The sequence below is a fragment of the Athene cunicularia genome, assembly GCF_003259725.1.
Source record: "Athene cunicularia isolate RWA chromosome 3 unlocalized genomic scaffold, athCun1 chr3_part1, whole genome shotgun sequence".
Lineage (NCBI taxonomy): Eukaryota > Metazoa > Chordata > Aves > Strigiformes > Strigidae > Athene > Athene cunicularia.
Genome location: NW_020799097.1, coordinates 52,760,026 through 52,767,207, shown reverse-complemented (window position 1 = coordinate 52,767,207; position 7,182 = coordinate 52,760,026). Strand labels below are relative to the sequence as shown.

Below are 7,182 nucleotides of genomic sequence, written 5' to 3'. Positions count from 1 at the left end.
AAAAAAAAAAAAAAAAAAAAAAAAAACAAAACCAACAACCAATTATTTTAATAGATACTGATGAAAGAAACTTAATATTGATTTAAATGTCTTTGCATCTTAAAGAATGAGATGTCATCAGTCAATCTTTGATGCTTTCTGGAAATTATTTTTGTGGAAGATACCTCTTTTTCCTCTTTGGTTATTTGATGCCAATTTTTTTTTTTCTCCACCCCCCCACCCTCCCTAAGCTTTACAACACCCTCACAACCCCGTAAAGTCTTCAATGAAGTTCTAATGAACTTCTTCAATGAAGTTCTAATGAACATATCTTTTGATGGCAATGTTATCACAAAAGTGGCATATTGGTAGCTGGCAGGCAGTTCGAGTGTCTCACTGCAAACAGTGTCTCAAAAAGGGAGAAAATAAAGTTCTGTTAGAGAAGCCATCAGGTTTTGTATATGGATAATGGAAGAAACAGACCATTAAAAATTTATACATCCCTTGCCCTGCTAGACCAAATAGATCTAAAAGCCTATCTTATTCCTTTCTTTTTTTTATCAAAGAATCAAACTTGAACAGCTTCCCAGCTAGCCATAAGGGAATGAAGGATGGAATTGGAGACGAGGGAATATTTCAGGTTATTTGGTTTTTTCAAGACCAATTTTGATCATAATATTTCAAAATACTAATAAACTGCCACATGAAATTTGGATATGATGCCACATAGAAGTTTCTCAAGCAAATTCTTATTTTTCACTATAACATAGATATTTGACACTAATTTGAAAGTAAATAGCTGAGTTATGAAAGAATTGGAATTTGTGCTCAGTAGGTGCTCTGCTGATGTGTAACTGTTAAGAGAATGAGAGGCACGTAAAATAGCATGAAGGGAAACATGACATTTATTTTTTAAATATTTTTGCTGTCTAGTCCTGTATTATTATTCATACTATTAACAAATTTTCATAAATGAAGGCATTTTTTTAAACTTCAAAAGACAACTTTTGAATTCCCTTCTCTGTTAGAAGAAATCTCACATGGAAGCAGTAATTGTGTCCTTTACAATGGTTTCAGATATTGGAATGATTTCAAAGTTTTTTTTTCTAAAAAAGACCTTTTTAAGCGTAATGAAAAAAAGAACATTTGAAGCTTTTTCATTTCAGTGGGACTATTCTCAAGGACCGACGTATGAAGAAGCATTGGGGTGAGTTTATTAGCCCCTTATGTAGGAGTCTGAAAGAAGTGTCTGGGCTGCTAGACTTCTTCATGCTAGTAAAATTTCACTGTAATAGATAATAGGGGTTCTTTTTTTATTACTACTCTTTTTAGCCATTTCTGTTGTCTGTGTTTCTGTAGTATTGTAGTATTCTGTAGTTTTGAGTAATGATACAGCTTGTAATGAACAGCTTATACAAGAGATTTAATGCTATTTTCATATATGCTATTTGACTGCTGTAATATTGAGATGTATTTAAATTCTCAAATTAATTAACAAAATGTGAATTCAGGATGTCTGGGACAAAGAAGTAACACATTTGCTTTTTTAAAAATATACTTCATCAAAGATTTTAAGGCAACACACAGGTTCTTCAGGTATGATTTCAGCTCAGTTTTGTTCACGGAGAATCTTGTAAGGGTAATTGATCCAGTCTGTTGTCAGCATTCAGTTCTGCCCGTGGAAGAAGAGGTTCAGTTTAACTGAGTTGGTGTTTTTGCTAGGAGAGTTCAGATATCCTGAGTTTGTAAGGATGAAGACAGGAAGATGATGTTAAGTAACGGGTGTTACAATGGATAATATTTTAGGTTTAAAAGTGAACAAATAAGACAAAACTCTGTGTTTCCCAATTGTGGAAAATTCTGCCTGGTGCAGAAGCCCAGCAACCAAGAGTTATGGGTCTGATTTGTACACATTGATCCAGAGAGAGGTTTGAATCTGCCTATTGAAACTAATGCCAGCTGTCTGCAGCACCCCTGGGACAAATACGCCAGATGGAGGTTGCCAGAACAGTATAACCATGTCCCTTCCCTGCCAATATGCTCCTATATGCCAGTGGGACTTGGGGAAAGCACTTGAGCTAACTATGTCGCAGGGGAACTCCTCAACTGGGGCTTTCCTCTTCCTTTGTCCAGAAGGTGTAATGGAAAAAAAATAAATAAAGAAAGAAAAAAAAAAAAAAGCCAGTGACTATATCTCTGCATCTGCCTGCCTATATTTGTTATCATCATCATCATAACTATGCTACAATAGTATTGCAAATAGTATTGCAAAGCTGCAAATAAGTTTTTCCTTTGTTCCTGTTCTGACAGTACTTTCCTTAGCATTTTATCAGTTAATGTAGCTTTTCAGTATGCTCCCTCTGTGTGGTTTGTTTTGCCAATAAATAGGATTCCATTATGGTCTCAGTACCATAGCCTGTGATTTGATTGCTGGTTTAAATCCTATATGTGTAATTTTTCTCAGGACTTGTTTTTTTTGAATTCCAAAATGGTTGCACTTGAAATGCACTTGATTTCCAATTCATCAGGCAGTGGATTGTGTAAATCCACTGCTAAGTAAGACCATTCCCTACTCCCTTTCACTTGCATGTACCACATCCATTCCCTTTTAAAGGTAGTGTTGCTCATGTGCAGGCTGAAGAGCTAGGGACATCCAGGTCTCTTTATCCTTAACCAGTGACGAGGTAGGACTACACTGGTGGACATTTAGTCTGATTTAATTGTCAACTGTTAACACAGTCAGACCTAAATCAGTGGTTAAAAACGCTTCCTACAAGCTCTTTTCTACTGTGCCCTTCTGGGACCTTGGCTTTCCACATTTCTACAAAGGTTTTTGTAAGTTTGCAGCTATTTAGAAAGCATAGATGTTTTTTCTTCTGGTCCCTGTCGTGGGTGCATGGGAAGTGGTAATCTAACAGTGAGTTATTATGCTAAAAAATTCTGCTGTCTGCTTCTCAGGTGCACATCACAAAACCCCTAATCTCGTATGGATTTTCGTGTTTGTTATCAGAGGCAGAATGGGACTCTGATATTCAGGTATATAAAAGCATTTTTTTCTTTTCTTTCCTTCATTATGTACAGTGAGAGAAAAGGATGGCTGAAATTCTTTGCAGCTATCAGGAAAGACATGTTATGTTACCCTGATTCTAAGTCAATAATTTAAATTCAATGTATTTGCTTTTGAATAGGAGAGTTATCTGACTTGCAAGTTAACTGTACCATGGGTGAGATGATGCTCTGTATTGTAATGTTTCCAAAGCAAGTTGCCATTTCCACATCACTTAGGATTACCTGTGGTCCACAGCCAATACTATGTTGTCAAGTTTTCATTTCTCACCTACTTCTTCATTATTTATCCTTACAATTACATACGCTCTGTGTTATCCATGTTTTGATATTGTCTGGGGCCCCCCATTACCCCAGAATATCAGGAGCTGACTATAACAAGTCTGTGCATGTGTACTGAAAACAGTTATAGGCTTCTAACAAGTGTGCTCTTGGAGAAGGTTAGAACAGCAAACAGCAATACATTTCCAGTGAGTCTGTCCAACACACAAACATCTACCTAATGAAACTAGCTTCACCCCGTTTTACGTTAGGAGGGTTAGAAACTATGAAGAACAGAAGCCTCTATGGGGAGAACATGTTCCCATTGCTCTGTTCATGTTGGAAACAAAGCTGGAAGCTACAATCTTAGAGCAGTACCTAGGCAAAGCTGCAAAGCTTCTTGGGGACCCGCGGTTGACAACTGACCTCCAAGCAGCAAGGAATGTCCATACATGGCATATTTGTATATTTACCTGTTCCTATGCATTTTCACATTGGTATGAAAGACTCTACTGAAGTTCAACAATCTCCAAATAAGCCCAACTGCCGTTTCAAGGCAAGAGGCTGCATAACAAACTCATTCCCTGCTGCAGGCTCCTTTTAACTGATTAGTCATTACTGCAAGCAGTATTCAGTTGCACAGCTAGTGTCTCTCGCCCTGTCACAATGGACTTTCCTTCCTGCTTGTAAAGAAAAATAAGCAATCTCAAACAGTAAATTATATTGTAGTGACTACAGATTTTGCACACTGTTTGGTTTTTTAACTCCCTGCCCTCCTTCTCCCTGAGTGGTAAGCTACTCGTGAACTATTTGTATTGTCTGGCTCTCTGCAGGCTACTTCCTATTGCTTCACTTTTCGTTTTGAAAAATATGTAAACTTCCATCTGTTTCTTGAATACAATTCTTCTGAGATCTATGTATTTATGAGCTTTTTGTGCTGAAGAGGCAGGTTTCTTAGGACGACAGTGTCATTTTATTTAAATACATCCACATATTCATTGCACCTACATATTGTGTTTTAGGTGCCACTCACAGCAATCACTAAACTTCTGCAGTGTTTGTAATGCAATTGGGCAGTAATGTTAAGTACAAGCAAAGGCAGAGCTGATCAACAGCAAAATCTCAGGTTTCTGTTTTTAGCCAGGGTGTATGCGCTTGTGCTCTACAGCAGATGTTTCTGCCTTTGAGGCAATTTCAATGCTGAGCTATTTTAAAGGCAGATTATTCTACATGAACAAGTAAATTCATAATTAATTCTACTTTCAACTTTTCAAGGCTATTTATTTGCCACTGAGGGAAAATGTGTTAGTACCTAAAATGTAAACTCTGAGAGTTTATATAATTCTTGTTTCATCAGATGGTGTTTCAGGGGCAAAGGATAATGCGTTCTGACCAGAGATGGCTTTGATTCATACCTAACACTGAAAGGTAGGATATGAGTCAGACAACTAAAAGTTGTCATTATATAACTGAAGAGATACATGTCAACCACACCGCATTAGAGCATGTTGCTTAAAAATTCTCTCTTTCTCTGAGATGGTTGATGTTGACAGCACCTTTTTCTCCCCTGTCTGCCCATATAAACTGTGTTTGTTAATTAAGCCTGGGACAAGACCCACGTAGTTTGGAGACTCTGACTGTGCAGCCTCTCCTCAGAACTGTCCGCCAACTTTGCTGCGATTTCAGGGTACCCTCTTTAGGGTAAGAGAGGACACTTTGCTGAGCAGAAATAAGCAATGATGGCAGCTCTCTGAATGCACTTGTACATTTTTATGGCCTCTTGTGATGCAGTAAATATGAGTTGCTGTGGTGACTTGTGATAACACTTCCCTGTCCTGGCCTCCTGGAATGAAGTTGGGGGAAACTGTGGAATTGCAAAAGGTGTGATCAGTGGTTTAGCATGTGTCCTCACTGCAAAAATTGGAGGGGTGCTGGTCCAAATGAAAGTCTCTAGATTTTAGGAAGTCCTGTTTAGTCATCCAAACTGCACAGGTTTAAACACCAGCAGATCTGGATGAAATGTTTAGCATAGACACAAATGGAAGGAAAAAGGCACATGTGAAAGTGTAGACTGAGCTGCCTTTTCAGCAAAAACTACCGAGATGCATCAACCCCAGGTGAGCTGAGATGTCTTTATAGCTCCGTGCAGGGTTATATGCTGGGGCAGTACGGCTGCAACTGGGTGTCATGGGGAGACGGAGGGCCAGCTGCCCTTGGCATCCTGTCATACCCATTCAACTACATCTGTGTTCCAGAGGTGCAGGTCTTTCTTAGATCAGGTACCTGAGTGGAGCGGCACAATACTTCACAAATATACTTTTGATGTGAGACGCTGTTCACATTCTTGTGACTCTTGCTGCTTTGACTTTGCTCTTCTCTTTACTTCTTCAATGACTGAGGTTTTATGGGGTTTTTTTGTGCGCCTATTATTTAGTTTCCTTTCAAGGGTTGCTGGCATCCAGATTATAGTATTTTGGAACAATTATTGTATTGTAAATATTAGAAAACTTTTAATCTGGAGAATGTGATCTTGTGGATACAAACACACCTCTGAATGGGGCAAAGTAAGTTTGTGGTCTTGGAATAGCTTCTTTCACTACATCAGTAGAAGTTACAGGTGGTGTACATTGTTAGCAATCAGCCCTTAGGGAGAAAGGAAAAATCACTAATGCTGACAGCAGGAGCAGTTATTTTGCGTGGCCTTAAATTTCTTTTTTTCTTGCTCCAGTGTGTATATTTACAGTGTGTGTATTGAGAACTTGTGTTTTGGAGTTCAAATGCATCTTCAGACAATACAGCAACATTTGCTGATCATGTGTCTCTTGATAAAATATAAAAGCTTCTGTGGTTAATACCATATTTTATCTTTTTGTAGTCTTCCAAAACTTCTGTATTCTACAAAGAGCAGGGGGAGAGAATTTTGGACTTCATAGTTCTGATCCTGTTTTATGTAGGTCACAGGTTCTTTTTCAGATAGACATATCATTATCTACCGTAAATACTAAGGCAATGTTGGTCCTAATAGTAAAATAAAAATTATATCAACTAATTTAAGACCCAGTGTTGAAGTTTTGGTGCCACTATTTCCCTCCCGAGTGGCATTCTTCTTGTAGAATAGAAATTATCAAGTGAGGGGAAGATGGGGGATGGTGGAATAAAGAAGCAGGAGTGGGTTTAGAAAACAAAAACTGTGTGTCACTTGGGTAAGGCAGGAAGTGACAATCAACCATATTTTATTAAATGTAAATGGAAGAGAACAAACTTGTAAATGCTGTGTTCACATAACCCCAAATCGATGAATGAGTCAGTATCAAAGATGTTGGTTTTCATTTCAGAAACTGGTTTTTCAGATACAGGCTAATTCCTGGAGGCAGTCATTCATCCAAATGGAACTTGTAGATCAAAATGAATGGGTTTTAGTCCTTAACAGGAAACAAAGAAAGACAAAAACTGTCTGGAGACAGTGGATTCCTTCTCTTTCCCTTCCCACTTAAGAAAAAGCTTTTGCTTTGAATTGCTTTTATTAATTTTGTATTGAATTAAGTATACTGTCAAACTTCTTGTCCAGATTGCTCAAAACAGTATTTGGCCAAGTTGACAGCTACCATAAAAGCCTTTGCTTGAGCCCAAATCATCTTTTCATTGCTTCTGTAATGCCTCAGAGAATATGAAACAAAACTGAATAGGTTGCATTTTATAACTATTAATGAGCCTTCTTTCTAGGTATATAAACTGTCAAAAGTGGTAAAACAGTATAAAAAATCTCTTGCCTACTTAATATTTCTTAACATTGCCAGATCCCATCAGTTTTTGACAATCATTCATGTTGTGTCAGTTTTAATGCTGTTGAACATGATTCAGGATTTCCCTTGGCTT

General features: G+C 37.8%; 1 protein-coding gene across 2 annotated transcripts in view; it reads left to right on the top strand.

Annotated features, from left to right (window-relative positions):
* HS3ST5 (heparan sulfate-glucosamine 3-sulfotransferase 5) overlaps positions 1–7,182 on the top strand; it is a 166,385-nt gene that overhangs the window by 31,018 nt on the left and 128,185 nt on the right. Inside the window, exon 1 of one of the 2 annotated variants that reach the window (XM_026845993.1) lies at positions 5,849–5,870. The exons of the other annotated variant lie outside the window; for it this stretch is intronic. The gene's annotated coding sequence lies outside the window, so the exon portion shown is untranslated. Of the gene's footprint in view, positions 1–5,848; positions 5,871–7,182 lie in introns of those variants that run through there. 2 annotated transcript variants of the gene reach the window in all.